This window comes from Lepidochelys kempii, chromosome 13 (assembly GCF_965140265.1).
Source record: "Lepidochelys kempii isolate rLepKem1 chromosome 13, rLepKem1.hap2, whole genome shotgun sequence".
In the NCBI taxonomy this organism is placed as follows: domain Eukaryota; kingdom Metazoa; phylum Chordata; order Testudines; family Cheloniidae; genus Lepidochelys; species Lepidochelys kempii.
In genome coordinates this window covers 36434461-36450081 of record NC_133268.1, presented here as the reverse complement: position 1 = coordinate 36450081, position 15621 = coordinate 36434461, and the positions used below count along the sequence as shown (strand labels likewise).

At 51.0% G+C, this 15621-nt stretch overlaps 1 pseudogene; it reads right to left on the bottom strand.

Moving 5' to 3' along the window:
- Window positions 1–4557: 4557 nt before the first annotated feature.
- LOC140897381 (immunoglobulin lambda-1 light chain-like) lies at window positions 4558–6672 on the bottom strand (annotated as a pseudogene).
- Window positions 6673–15621: the final 8949 nt, after the last annotated feature.

Here is a 15621-nt window from a genome sequence, read left to right as displayed (position 1 = left end):
TCCAGCAATGCATCTGCCTGTCTGTCCATCCATCCCTGTGTGTGACCCTTCTGTCCAGCTAGCTCTTTGTCTGCCTGTCTGTCCGTCCATCCATCCCTGCCTCTGCCCCTCCAGCCCCACCCCAGTCCATCCATCCCCATGTGTCTGTCCATCGCTGTGTCTGTCCCTCCAGCCCCATGTCTGTCCATCAATGCCCATCTGTCCCTCCAGCCCTGTGTCTGCCTGTCTGTCCATCCATCCCTGTGTGTGTCCCTGTGTCTGTCCATCCAGCCCCCTGTCTGCCTGTCTGTCCATCCATCCCTGTGTCTGTCCCTGAGTCTGTCCCTCCAGCCCATCATCTGTCCCTCCAGCCCCACCCCCGTCTGCCTATCTATCATCTGTCCCTCTGTGTGTCCCTTCATCTGTCCCTCCAGGCCCCCCATTTGTCTGCTTGTCTGTCCTTCATCCGCCCCTGCCCCCCCCTCTGTCTGTCCGTCCCTGTGTCTGTCCATCCAGTCCCCTGTCTGTCTGTCCATCCGGAGCAAGGCGCAAAACCCGGAGTCTGTCTCTATCTCTCCCCTCCTCCCACACTTGTTCTTCCCCTCCCTGCCTCTCTCCTTCTCCTGCCTTCAGTCCCCCCAACCCAGACTTGAGGGTGCCCCTCACTCCCGACCTGCAGCCCCCTGCTAGCCCAGCCCTGCCCCCACCTTCCACAGCTCTGCCGATGCCCCTCCCAGAGCTGGGGATAGAACCCAGGAGACCTTGACCCCCACCCCTGCTCTAACCACTAGCCCCCCACTCTCCTTCCAGAGCCAGAGATGGGACCCAGGAGTCCTGAGTGGGGTTTAGTGAAGGGGGCTAAGGGTCAGGACTCTGGGGTTCTCCCTTGGGCCCTGAGACTGGAGTGTGGTCTAGTGGTCAGATCACAGTGCCCCCCTCCCCGCCTGCCCCAGCTTCCCCAGTGGCAGCCAGTGCTGCTTGGAGAGCATCTGTTGCCCCAGGGGCCTGTGGTGTCACAAACTGTGTCTTGATCCCAGCCTGGTTTATCCGGTTGATCTGGTCTGCCCAGAATAAACACCCCCCACCCTGCCACTGGGTCTCTCCATGTAGTCCCAACCTTCCAGCCAGCCCTAAAGAGAGAGCGCCCCTCTGGGAGTGGGTAGATTTTCTCCCCTATTACAGGTGGGGAAACTGAGGCACAGAGAGGGCTGGACCAGGGTCACACGGTGAGTCAGGGTCAGAGTTAAGAGTAGAACCCAGGAGTCCTGGCTCCCAGCCCACCCTGCACTAACCCCTAGACCCCACCCCCTCCAGGAAGCAGGTTTAGATGGTTACAATTCCAGCATGCCCGCCACTAGCTGATTGACCCCAGCTGGCTGTCTGCTGGTGTCCCTGGCTGTCCTCTTCACACCCCCAGCACTCCCCGCCCCATGTGCCCAGGCAAGTGGTATCTGAGTGGAGGCCCCGTGCTGGTCCTTGGTTCCTGGCTGGGCAGGATGCTGGAGCCAGGCACACTCTGCTCTGTCTTTATCTTGGCCTGATTAGATTTAGCTGCGAGCTGTGCTAGGAACAGGTGCATGGCACTGAGGCTAGGGGAGGGTTACACGCGAGCGGGGTGGGGGAATTATTACGTAGCTGTGGCCAGCCTGGGGTGAAAACCAGATCTTGGAAAGCCCTGGGAATGTGCATCCCGCACAGGGCCCAGGCTGGAGTCATTCAGTATCCTCTGTAGGACCCAGGACCTGGCTCCCCAGCCCCCCTGCTCTAACCCTCCAGACTCCACGCCTCTCCCAGAGCTGGGATAGAACCCAGGAGTCCAGGCTCCCAGCCCCCTCCCCCCCTGCTCTGACCACTAGACCCTATGCTGCTCCCAGAGCTGGGAACAGAACCCAGGAGTCCTGACTCCCAGTGCCCCCTTCTCTAACCCACCAGACTCAGTTGTCCTCCCAGTGCTGGGGATAGAACCCAGGAGTCCTGGTTCAAATCCAGCCCTGGGATAGGGGGACTGGCTGGCTCCAGAGGGCAGGGAATAGGCTACAGGAGAGCGAGCTCTGATCCAGCCTCAGGTGGGGGGACGGGCTGGAGAATGGGATATGGGGTGGGATGGACAGACTGACGGCGCTGAGCTAGGCACAGCTTGGATGGACAGATGGATGGAGCTGAGACAGATGGATACACAGTGTCTAGACAGACAGGTCTGGGAGATAGCGTCTCTGGAATGAGGGACAGATCAATAGATAGAGGTCAGATGCAGCAGTTAGCCGGACAGACGGACGCTGTATGGACTGAGGGGGTCAGGCAGACCCAGCCAGGAGAACGAAGGGCGGTTGCATGAATGGCAGCTGTTGTGCTGTGCAGAGGTACCTGGCCTGACCTGTTCCCAGGGAACTGGGCAGGCCCTCCCTGCTATGCTGTCAGACCGGCCTCTCGCCAGTCCCAGCACCCACCCAGGAGGCACCAGCCAGCACCCTGCTCCGATGGGGCCCAAGCCAAGGAGCTAATTGTGGCGGGCAATTAACAGGCGGGGTGGCAAAGTGATGGGCGAGAGAGGGGCAGCGTGGGAGTCCGAGGGGTGGGAACTCCCGTGGGGAGATGTGGTGGGACAGGAACGAGGATGGGACTGTCAGGAGGAGAGAAGGGATTGGCCCCAAAAGGGCCAAGGGGGTCTAAGGGCATCTCCCTAGGGAAAGATGGACTTGCCCGTTGGGGCTGGTCCTGCCCTGGGGGATGGGGCTACGCAGGGCATGTGTGTGTGTGTGTGTCTCATGGCACTGCCTAGGGGAAGGGCCCATCCTGACCTAGGCAGGGGAGGTTTGAGGGCGGATAGGAGCATACAGAGTTATTTTAAAGGGTCTGAACAATGGGTGGAAGCTATTTAGTCGAATATTGTCCTGTTCACTGCTGCCCACTAGTGCCCATTATAAAGTACAGCCGCCCCTTCCCCACCCCTGTGTCTGCTGCCCCCTAGTGCCCATTATACAGTATAGCCGCCCCTTCCCCACCCCTGCCATCTGCTGCCCCCTAGTGCCCATTATACAGTACAGCCGCCCCTTCCCCACCCCTGCGTCTGCTGCCCCCTAGTGCCCATTATACAGTATAGCCGCCCCTTCCCCACCCCCACCCTCTGCTGCCCCCTAGTGCCCATTATACAGTATAGCCGCCCCTTCCCCACCCCTGCCATCTGCTGCCCCCTAGTGCCCATTATACAGTACAGCCGCCCCTTCCCCACCCCTGCGTCTGCTGCCCCCTAGTGCCCATTATACAGTATAGCCGCCCCTTCCCCACCCCCACCCTCTGCTGCCCCCTAGTGCCCATTATACAGTATAGCCGCCCCTTCCCCACCCCCACCCTCTGCTGCCCCCTAGTGCTCATTATACAGTATAGCCGCCCCTTCCCCACCCCCACCCTCTGCTGCCCCCTAGTGCCCATTATACAGTATAGCCGCCCCTTCCCCACCCCCACCCTCTGCTGCCCCCTAGTGCCCATTATACAGTATAGCCGCCCCTCCCCCACCTCCACCCTCTGCTGCCCCCTAGTGCCCATTATACAGTATAGCCGCCCCTTCGCCACCCCCGCCCTCTGCTGCCCCCTAGTGCCCAGTGTACAGTACAGCCGCCCCTTCCCCGCCCCCACCCTCTGCTGCCCCTAGTGTCCATTATACAGTATAGCCACCCCTCCCCCACCCCCACCCTCTGCTGCCCCCTAGTGCCCATGGATAGCCGCCCCTTCCCCATCCCTACCCTCTGCTGCCCCCTAGTGCCCATTATACAGTATAGCCACCCCTTCCCCACCCCCACCCTCTGCTGCCCCCTAGTGCCCATTACACAGCATGGACAACCCACAGATATGCTTTTAATTCATATTTTATTATAATCCTTTTGCAGATATGTTTGTCTTGCTTTAAAAAAAGTACAAAGCGATGAATTTGGTATCAAGTTTTCTTTTATTGTCTTTGCTTTTTCTACCATTTTATAAATGCTGGATTACTAAACTGCTGCTGAGAAGGGAGCATGCGTGGAGATTAGATGGATGAACGGCTTGGTAGGTAAACAGACGTGTACATTGGGTCGATAGTGGGGGGAGATGAATTGGTAGAGAGGAAACAAGCAGCACTGATACGTAGATCCGTAAAACCATGGGGAGAGGGGTGTACATGGCTGGATGGAGAGAGAGGAGGGCTGTGTATGGAGGGATGAGTGCGTGTGAAAAGAAACAAGAGGGGCCGGACAGACAGACAGGGGGGTAGGAGAAGGGATAGTAGGCTCGACAGATTTGCAAAAGGAACCAGGTATGGTCTGGAGAACCAGGACTGAAGCTTTGCATCTTGCGTTCAGCTCTGCCCCCAGCCCAGGCTGGGTCCTTGCCCCCCTCAAAAGCAAGGCAGAAGTGGATCTGCTGCTGTTGAAGGGGTGTTGCTGGGCGGGATCTCAGGGAGTGTCAGGTGGTGGGGGGAGGTTGCTCTGGACAAGGGACCGTATTCCTCCAAGCCGAGGGGGTTTCCCAGCCTGGCAGATGGGAATGGGGGAGGTTGCACCTGGCAGGGCCCCTGAGATCTGGGAGCAGAGGCTCCCCACTGGGCTACTGCCTTTTGCAGTCCTTGGCACTGATGCTCTCCTCCAGCGTGGATGCCAGCGATTCGTGCTTGACCACACAGCTGTAGCTGGCACCCAAGCCCCACTCGCTGGCCGGCACCGTCAGGTAGCTGCTCACCGAGTAGGTTTTGTCCTCTCCCAGTGCCACCAGCCCCGTTCTCACCCCCTGGGCCTGGGTCTGGCAGTCTTGCCTCCACAGCACGTCGATGTAGCCGGGGAAGAAGCCGCTCACTAGGCAGGTCAGGGTGGTGAAGCCGGTGGCAATTTCCTCCTGGGCTGGAGGGAACAGCTGGATTTGGGGCTGGGGCAGATTGCTCCCTGCAGACACACAAAGAGGGCATTGGAGATGGCGGCTAGCAACCCCGGCTCACACCCCTTGACCTCACTGCCCTCCCAGAGCCAGGATAGAGTGCTGACTCCCAGCCTGCCCGCTCCAGCTACTAGACCCCACTCCCCTCCCAGAGCCAGGGATAGAACCCAGAAGTCCTGGCTCCCAACCCTTTTCTGTTCTAAAGCACTAGACCCCTCCCACCTCCCAGAGTCAAGTGTCTTGCCTCTCAATTCTTTGTCTTCATGACAAGACCAATCTCCCCTCCCTTAGTTATGGGTTCATTATTGTTGCTCCGATTAATTAACTTGTGTAGTTTATTTCGATTTGGCTACTTAACAGTAGATGAGCCCCCTGCCCCCTCCCCAGCCAGCCCCTCTGTCATCTTTTGAAAATATCACTATGGAATAAACAAACCCAGCAGTTCCCTGAAGAGCATGTGACATAGTCTGGAGATAAAATACATGTAGGAAGAACCAATGGCGCACCACACACCACCCTCTCCCACGGCAACCCAGTCTGGCCCCCTCACCCATCTCCTCGGGGGAGGCGGGGAGCAAGAGAAACCCCGTCCATAACAGAAACTCCTGCTCTGGTTTCTGTGGGCACTATGGAGAACGCCTCTGTTACCCACCTGGGCCTCCTCCACCAACCTCAATGTGCTCATCTAAGGGACAGGTCCCTGTCTGGCCACCATCACCCTAATATCGGAGCTTCTCCAATTCACTGAGCCACGTGACCTCTGGGAAGTAGGGAAGGGCTGGTTCCCTATTGCTGAGAGGGGGAACTGAGGTGCAGAGACGCTGGCCCAAGGTTAGACATGGAGGCAATGGCAGAAGCAGCATCAAATTCAGATCTCTCAAAACCAGATCCTGACCCCTGGATCATCCTTCTATTCTAATGGCAGCAACCAGCTCCATACTCACTCAGCACACGAACGCGGGTCCCCTCTCCCCACGTCTGGACTCCAGCTGAACCATAGAAGGCAAAGCAGAAATAGATGGAGTCGTCTCCTTCCTGGACGTTGCGGATGGTGAGCAGGAACTTCTTGTTGGAGGCGTCTCTGGGAGGGGACATATCGCTCCGGGATCCCCGGAGCTCGGTAAATTGACAGATCCATTTTGAAGAGCAGCACCCCTTCGGGTTTCTGTCCAGGGCTCTGCCAAATCCAGTTGACGTTGACCTTGTCTGCTGTGACATTTGCCACAGCACATTCCAGAGCCACCGTCTGTCCAGGAGACACTGAGATCTCAGAGGGGCTTTGGCTGAAGGAGGCATATTGGCACCCTCCACCTGCATGAGAGAAACCGGAACGTCATCTCCACTCCTTTTTGCTCATGCACAGAGCAGTAGGTTGGTAGACTGACAGAGAGACCGTAGATGCGTGGAAGAATAGATGGAAATGGAGAGATACTACCAATGAGAGGTGGAATGGATAGCTAGAGATTCTGGAGATGGAGAGATGGAAAATAAATACTGCACATAGATAGATAGATAGATAGATAGATAGATAGATAGATAGATAGATAGATAGATAGATAGATAGATAGATAGATAGATAGATAGATGTGCATCAGGATGGATGGGTGGATGGGGGACAGATATGCATGGGTATAGATAGATAAATTGATTAGGTAGTTAGATAGATTTCCTTGGTTGCTCTGGATCATATGGTCCAGAGCCTCCTCCAGGCAGGGGAAGGAGCAGGAGCATCCATGTGGGTTACTCACAGGCCAGTGAGAGCAGCAGGTTGAGTCCCTGGAGCGGATGCATGGCCGACCTTCACACTGTCCTCAGGGCAGAGCTGAGACAGTCCAGGGAGAAGCCGCGTCTTATGAGGCTGCGTATTCAAATCCAGCCACCGATGGGAAATGAGGAAGCTCCTCATTGGCTCGGCCGCAACTCCGGTGCAGCGGCCAAACCAATGGGCATCAGGGCATGGGTGGGAGATTTGCCTATGGGTTCCTCCAGCCTGAGCTGGACGGTCTGCATCTGTCATGTCCACAAACGACCTGTTGCTGCCATTGGGTGTATTTGAGCTTAGATCGTAACCCTCCAGTTGAGGAGCAATAGTCACCTGAGTTATCAGCCTGAGGACTGGGGACTTAGGAGATCCTGAAGGTACTGCCCCGGGAGCTGGAGAGCAGAGAACGGGCTTCATGATACCAGACGAGCTGGGAAATTAGCTCCTGGGTGGAGCAGGGAGGCTGGGAGTCATCACATCTGGGTTCCATGCCCACCCACAGGAACGCAGCGGGGGGCTATGCATTAGAGAAGGGGATATTGAGAGACAGGTCCTCTGGGCTCTATTCCGATGCAGCCTTGAGCAGATCACATAACTTCTTTGGTGCCTCTGCGTCCCTGTTGGGAACACGTTGGCATTCATTGGGCGAGAAGTGCTGTGTAAAATATAGGGTCAACTCCTCAAGCGGTGTAACTCAGCTGAACTTTGATCAACACCAGCTGGGGATAATGGACACTAGGGGCAGCAGCAGCTGGGGATCCCCAGCTGGTGTCCATTATACAGTATAGCCACCCCTCCCCCACCCCCACCCTCTGCTGCCCCCTAGTGCCCATGCTGTGTAAAATATAGGGTCAACTCCTCAAGCGGTGTAACTCAGCTGAGCTTTGATCGACACCAGCTGGGGATCTGGTCCATTGACTCCAACCCAGCTGCGGCCAATTCACGCCAGCTGGGCGTCCAGCCCAATAAATGTTTTTGTTATTATACTAAAGAGCAGCTAGCGCCGTTGTGTGGTGACCCATAGGGATGATGCTGTAGTTGGGATTTTAATGAGCCTTGCACATTGGTACCAGATAGAGTGAAGAAATGAAGAAATTCTTCTCACTGTTTATAACCCCTCGGTGTGTTTCAATGTCAAACCAGGGATTGTCTTCTCACTCTTCAACCCCAGAAGGCATTTGAGACACAGCTTAATGCCAAAATCACTTTCCGGGCAAGGGTGGAATCCCTCCCTTTGAACTAGCTGAAATAGTTATCAGTTAAACTGGTGTCAAACTGGGGATGTATGTAGGGTTCCAAGAGTGTAAGATCCTTGTGTCTGTTCATAACTTGCTTGTCTCTTGCGCTTGGGGTGAGACCCACAATGGCTAATACCATTAATAGCTAATAAATGAGTAACTAATCATAATTGGTAATATTAGCTCCTCATTAATAGCTAATACATGATATACATATCATATCAATGTGAAATAAAATAATAATAATGTTTTTACGTATACGTCACTGAGAACAGGAAATTATAGTAAATGACCAACATGTTTTAATTAAAGTATGACAAAATTATGAATGCTTCATTACTTGTTAGTTATTAATAATAATTTTATCATTATTAATTAATCCCCTTCTGTCCCTTACATGAGAGACACATCAAGAATAGGAGATAGAATTATTGGGCCAGATATATGCAACAATCTTACTACGAAGTATGAATATAAATGCCAAATGTATTTCAATGAATTACTAAGTTTGATTATTGAATAATACTTGCATATGAGTTTTGAATTCGTGATGGGAAATGCCTTATCTTTCTTTAATAAACCAGTAATTAGGGGTTAAAGATCATGATTAACAATTAGTATTAACTGATCACAGATAAAATAATTTTAACAGAGATCGGTGACCCTATGTGTTAGTTTTGACTCCATTGTGTGTAAGAGAAATATAAACGATTGAAGAGAATTTCAGTCTGAAATGCTGCTGTGTGAAAATGATCACAGTGCATCTCTCTTCATCCCAATCTCTCAGGGAAGAGTTTGATTTTGAAAATAAATAGTATCGGCTAGATGCTGAGACAATAATGGCCAAATCTGTTTTCTAATAGAATCTTTATTGTTCTGAAGTGATTCAGAAAGAACTAGCTTAGAAAAAGGCATGATCTACTTCTTGCTATTATGTGATTTCTTCATTATTTAATAATAGCAATAATAACAATAATAATATTTTTATTTTCTCTTTTTCTTTTTTCTCCTGATTTTACAATGTTATAAACATTAACAATTAAGGAGAAAGGTATCTGCGTACAGAAATCTAAGTGGTAAGACTAAAAAGAGATCTACATTTTATTAGGTTAACTTGAAATTTTAGTTTTCTAATTTGAATGTATTTTCTATTTCATTGAATGTGATTAGGATCTCTTTATACATATTAATTGTACAAGAATTCATGTTAACATATAGAGAATGAAGAAAAATGAGATTTCTGTATAAGCAAATGTACCACATATACAACATTATAATTATTCATAAATACATATAGAGAGATGCATATTTACTTCAGAAGAGATATAGGAAAAACGGAGTGATCTTAGTGGCTACGTAGAAGGAGGAGAAAGTCAGATCAGATTACTCTGTAAATATATTCCTATTATCAGTGTGTGTTTGTAAAAGATCAAATGTTACTGTTTATTATTAGTATAGAAAGAGATTGAAATAATAGTAGATTGTTTAAATGATAATGATATTTTTAATAAAGGTATATAAACTGGTGATCAAGTATTAGGTTTATAAACAATACAGTTGCTACTGAAACTTATTTATAAAGAAAATGAATAATATCTGACTGGTTTATAATATGATGTTATAGTATCATGTTATCTTGTATGATTACAAGAGATCAATATGTAGACCTATAGCTTCCTTCATAACTGTTATAACTATTAAGACATGATTTCAAAGCTATTGATATGAACAGGATTGCTTTATAAACATAGTCATTATTAATATAAATATATTTACAAGAACTGCGTAACATTTACCATCCTTTACCTCATTTTAAAAATACCTAAGTGAAATATTTGGACTGTAATATTTCTACAAAGACTTGTGAAATGTTACACGAATCTCTACATAGAAAGAAAGCTCTAAATACAACACAAAGCAATTGGATTAAAAGAACAATAAGCGAGACGGGGTTTTCAATTAATTGGACTAGCACCAGGCAAATGTTCACTCAGATACTAAAAATACAAGTACAGGAACATGGACAGATAGATAATTCTATGTAGTACAGATAGATGGATTGATATTTCTGCATAGCATGGTCAGATAGATAGAGATAATTCCACATAAGATAGATAGATAGATAGATAGATAGATAGATAGATAGATAGATAGATAGATAGATGGGGGAGTATGGGGATAGATAGATAGATAGATAGATAGATAGATAGATAGATAGATAGATAGATAGATAGATGTAATTACACATAGTATGGACAGATAGATAAATAGATGTTCATTTACGGGGACCATTAGATAATTCCACATAGAACAGACAGATGGATAGATTCACAGACACACAGCCAGAGAGCTAGAGAGGCAGATAATTGCACAGAGAACGGACGGATGGACAGATGGATATTAGCTGTCCCGTATCGGGCTGCCAGGTGCTGTGCTGGCTTTCTGCTCAGTCCTGGTGCTATGGGGAGGGGCACCATGCGGGGTGAGCGCTCAGTGCTGTTATTGCTAATAACCCCGGGGTGTACTGAGCCGCATCTCCTCCTTCCTCTGGGCTGTTGTTGTTTCAGACCCATCTGTAGCCCAAGGAACATTCTCCCCCTGGCCCCTTGGACAGGGGCGTCTGCAGAGCCACCGGGATCAGACACAGGGGGCCCAGTCCTGGCCCCACTGCAGGCAATGGCCAAACTCCCATGGACACCAATGGAGCAGGAGGACACGCGTGTATTCCCATGGGGGAAGGATCCCTAGCTCACAGACCCGTCAATGTTCGGGGTTATTCTGACAGGTTGTTCCTCCTGGACTATCCCTCTGCCCGTCCATGGGTCTGGGCCCCTCTGAGACTTGGGGACCCTTCTTATCTCCCCACCGCTAAGTGTCAGGGAAGATCGGGTTCCTTCAGCCATGTCGGTGCCCGAACCGAGACTGTGACGCACAGCTCTAAGTCTACCCCATGGGGGTAACTGCATCTGGTGGGATGGAGCCATCGGGCAGAAGGAAAGAGGGCTAGGGAAGGGGAGTTTGGAGAGACCTGCTCCTTGGTATCATGGCCGGAGCATGTGTGTGTGTGTGTGTGTCCTCATGCAGGAGCCCTCCTGCGCCTGGCGGTGGGTGGGGTGGGATGGAGCTGTGGGGCACAGAGAGTGGGGATCAAAGCTGCAGCTCAGTGTCGTGGGGAGTGAGGGGGTCAGCACAGAGCCCAGGGAGCTGTGAGTGGGACCCCCAGGAGGGGGGAGCCAGGATCTGAGCCCCAAGGGGTGCTGCCGGACCCTCTCTGTGTGGGACGGGGAAATAAATATGGTGAGAGCGAGGCACCAACAGGACAGGGAAGGGCAGCAGGTCACACAGAGAGATGGCAGTGCCCAGTGACTGCCACCTGGTCTAACCACTAGCCCCAACTCAGAGGGGTAGCCATGTTAGTCTGGATCTGTAAAAGCGGCAAAGAGTCCTGTGGCACCTTATAGACAAACAGTCTGTTAGTCTATAAGGTGCCACAGGACTCTTAGCCCCAACTCACCTCTCAGTGCTGGGGATGAACCCAGGAGTCCTGGATCCCAGATGCCCTGCTCTAACCACTAGTCCCTGATCCCCTCCCAGAGCTGGGAGTAGAACCCAGGAGTCCGGGCCCCCAGGCCCTCCCCGCTTTAACCCCTAAACCCCACTGCCCTCTCCAATAGCAATGGAACCCAGGAGTCTTGAATCCAAACCATGTAGAGAAATGACAACCCAGTTCCCTCCTCCCTTACTGCTCCCATCCAATTTAAAATCCAAATAATCAAAACTAGGAGAAAATCCTGCATTAAACACACTAGCATAGCTGGGGAAATTCCCCGCACCCCACAGTGATGGGTTCAGGCTCTGTGCACACTCAGGGACGTGCCAGATAAATCAGGCCACATCTTCAATCTTTCCTCCCCAGTCACAATGGCTGGAAACTGCTTTGTATATGAAAATGAGCTGAAATTCTGCTACAGTGATGTGTCCCTGTCGTCTGTAGTCCCCAGATCATGATCTAGGCCTGGCTGGATAGCAGGCCACGTCCCATGGGTTTTCATTGACACTATCACAGCCGACGGCAGATGTCATGGGGGAAGCAGGAATTCCCCACTCATTGCCTTACACGTGCCAGGGACCAATCTCATAGTATCTCAATTCCGAATGCTGCTCTGGTGCCTTGTGAAAACCCGCCGGGTGGCTCTGCCCCTTCCACTCAGTCCTCGGAGTCCAGTTCGCATGCTGGGCTTAGCAGATCCCATGCTCTGGCTGGGATGATTTAACTGGGAATTGGTCCTGCTTCGAGCAGGGGGTTGGACTAGATGACCTTCTGGAGTCCCTTCCAACCCTGATATTCTATGATTCTATGATTCTATGATTCTCTGATCGCTCCAGTGCCGGGCCCCAAACCGTGGGTGAGGATCAGAGTCAGTGGCTGGGAGTTCCAAGGAAGTCTCTGGGAGTTGGGACCCCAAAACCCATTGGAATTCAAAGGCATTTGGGCACCTCCATTCCTACAAATCCTAGGCCCATGGAGAACCCACAGAAAAAGGGGCAAAGGGCTCCCAAGTCCTGGGAAAGATAAGACGCACGGCCGCTTGGGCTAGATTTCCCAGGGTATCTGGAAACAAGGATCCCATGGAAATGTGATGCTGGCCCAGGCGTGCTGACAGCAAAGGGCCATGGCCCTGCCAAGCAAAGGAGACAAGCCCCGTGTCATAAATATAAAGGGAAGGATAAATACCTTTTAAATCCCTCCTGGACAGAGGAAAAACCCTTTTCACCTCTAAAGGGTTAAGAAGCTAGGATAACCTCCCTGACACCTGACCAAAATGATCAATGAGGAGACAAGATACTTTCAAAAGCTCGGGGGAGGGAGAAACAAAGGGTCTGGGTCTGTCTGTGTGATGTTTTTGCCGGGGACAGAACAGGAATGGAGTCTTAGAACTTAGTAAGTCATCTAGCTAGAGATGCCTTAGATTCTGATTTCTTCAAATAGCTGAGAAAATAAGCTGTGCTGGAGGGAATGGATATTCCTGTTTTTGTGTCTTTTTCTAACTTAAGGTTTTGCCTAGAGGGATTCTCTATGTTTTGAATCTAATTACCCTGTAAGGTATTTACCATCCTGATTTTACAGAGGTGATTCTTCTTACTTTTTTTCTTCTATTAAAATTCTTCTTTTAAGAAACTGAATGCTTTTTCATTGTTCTTAAGATCCAAGGGTTTGGGTCTGTGGTCACTTATGCCAATTGGTGAGGATTTTTATCAAACCTTCCCCAGGAAAAGGGGGTTAAGATTTGGGAGGATTTTGGGGGGAAAGACGTTTCCAAACAGACTTGTTCCCAGTAACCGGTTTTAGATGTTGGGTGGTGGCAGCGAAAGTCCAAGGGCAAAAGGTAAAATAGTTGTACCTTGGGGAAGTTTTAACCTAAGCTGGTAAAAGTAAGCTTAGGAGGTTTTCATGCAGGTCCCCACATCTGTACCCTAGAGTTCAGAGTGGGGAAAGGAACCTGCTGGAAACCCCGTCATGAGAGAGCAGCTGTCCACTGAGTATCGCCTGCAGTTGCTGTGGTATCTCGGGTGGTCCCAGTTCTGCCTTCTGGCCCTCTCCTGATTTCAGTTCCCGGAAGAAAACAGGGTCTAATTGTAGTGCTGGGGGGTCTCCTCGGCCCTGCTCCGGAGAAACAGGTGTCCGGCGGGAAGTCCCCGCGCATCATAACAACACCGAGAGGGGCAGAAAATAAGCTGAGGGCTGAATGAGGAGAGGAGAAAAACACACAGAAGACAAACACCAGGTGGGCCTTGGAGTGCTTGGTTGTTCAGCCAAGCGAACAGATCTCAGGGCTAACAAGTGCATTGCAGGGTGGGGCTGGCTGGGCCGGGCGGGTCAACACCATGTCTCTGCTCTTGCCCATGGCCTGTCAGGGACTGTCCTGCCTTGGGACTCACGGGCCTCGGATGGAAATCTACAGCCTGGTTTGCTTGGGACTGGGATTGGTTTGAAAATATGTAGCGGTATTTAGTCCTGGCCCTGCTGCCCGCAGTGCCCATTATACAGTACAGCCGCCCCTTACCCTCCCCCACCCTCTGCTGCCCCTGGTGCCCCTTATACAGTATAGCCGCCCCTTCCCCGCCCCCACCCTCTGCTGCCCCTGGTGCCCATTATACAGTATAGCCGCCCCTTCCCCGCCCCCATCCTCTGCTGCCCCCTAGTGCCCATTATACAGTACAGCCGCCCCTTCTCGCCCCCACCCTCTGCTGCCCTCTAGTGCCCATTATACAGTACAGCCGCCCCTTCCCACCCCCACCCTCTGCTGCCCTCTAGTGCCCATTATACAGTACAGCCGCCCCTTCCCCACCCCCCACTCTCTGCTGCCCCCTGGTGCCCATTATACTGTATAGCTGCCCCTTCCCCGCCCCCACCCTTTGCTGCCCCTAGTGCCCATTATACAGTATAGCCGCCCCTTCCCTGCCCCTACCCTCTGCTGCCCCTCGTGCTCATTATACAGTATAGCCGCCCCTTCCCCGCCCCCACCCTCTGCTGCCCCCTGGTGCCCATTATACAGTACAACCACCCCTTCCCCACCCCCACTCTCTGCTGCCCCTAGTGCCCATTGTTAAGTATATATATCTCTGAAGGAGATGTTTTGGCACCATCTAGCTGCACAAAATACACCAGAACATTTTACCCAGCATAGAGCAGTATATTGGTGGATTGACAGAAAGAGAAAGGGAGATATCACAGACGGATTGATAGAGAGATTTAGATGTGGAGATATCACAGATTGTAGGATCAGTAGATAACTAGAGATTTTGAATATAGAAAGGCTGAAGAAAATACATAGATAGATAGTCTGATAGTCTATCTGATGTATCTATCTGATACATAGATAGATAGATAGTCCACTCAGTCTGTTTATCAGGGCTGCCTATTCAAATCTGGCCACCGGTGGGAAAGGAGGAGGCTCCCTATTGGCTCAGCCACTTCCCTGGTGCAACAGCCAAACCAATGGGTATCAGGGCATGGGTGGGACATTTGCCATCGGGTGAATCTTGGGTGAAATTGCAACCAAGAGTCTGGGGAGCAATAATCACCTGGGGTATCCACCTCAGTTGAGGACTTGGGACTTAGGAGATCCTCGAGGTTCTGCACTGGGATCTGGTGCGTGGCATAGGAGGAATGGGCATCATAGATGACTTGTTGTGAAATTAGGTACTGGTTAGAGAAGGGGTGGCTTTGGGTGATTAAAGAATGGTAGGGGTCTAGAAGCAGAACTCCTGGGTTCTACTCCAATGCAGCCTTGAGCAAGTCTAGTAACTTCTTTTGTGTCTCTTTCCCCAATGGTAAAGTGTTTGTGTTCTTTGTGCAACAAATTGTATAAAACTCCTTTGACAAATTCTTGAGCTCCTGTGTCTCAACGGAGCTTTAGTTGACTCCAGCTGGGGATCTGCCTACTGACTCCAATGGAGCTACGACCAGTTGTCACCAGCCGACGATCTGGTGCTTTATGTATTACTATAAATGATCATTACCATAGCTATTATGAAGTCCTTTGAGACAATAAGACATCTTGGGATTCAGATTTCCCTGCTCACATAGATTCATCAGTCTAAGGGGAGACGGGATCATTAGATCATCCAGTTGGACCCGCTCTATAGCACGGGCTGGCAAATTTCACCCATTTCCCTGTGTACTGAGCCCGATAACAATAACTCACGCATGCTCCAGAAAGGCAGCCAGCCTGAATT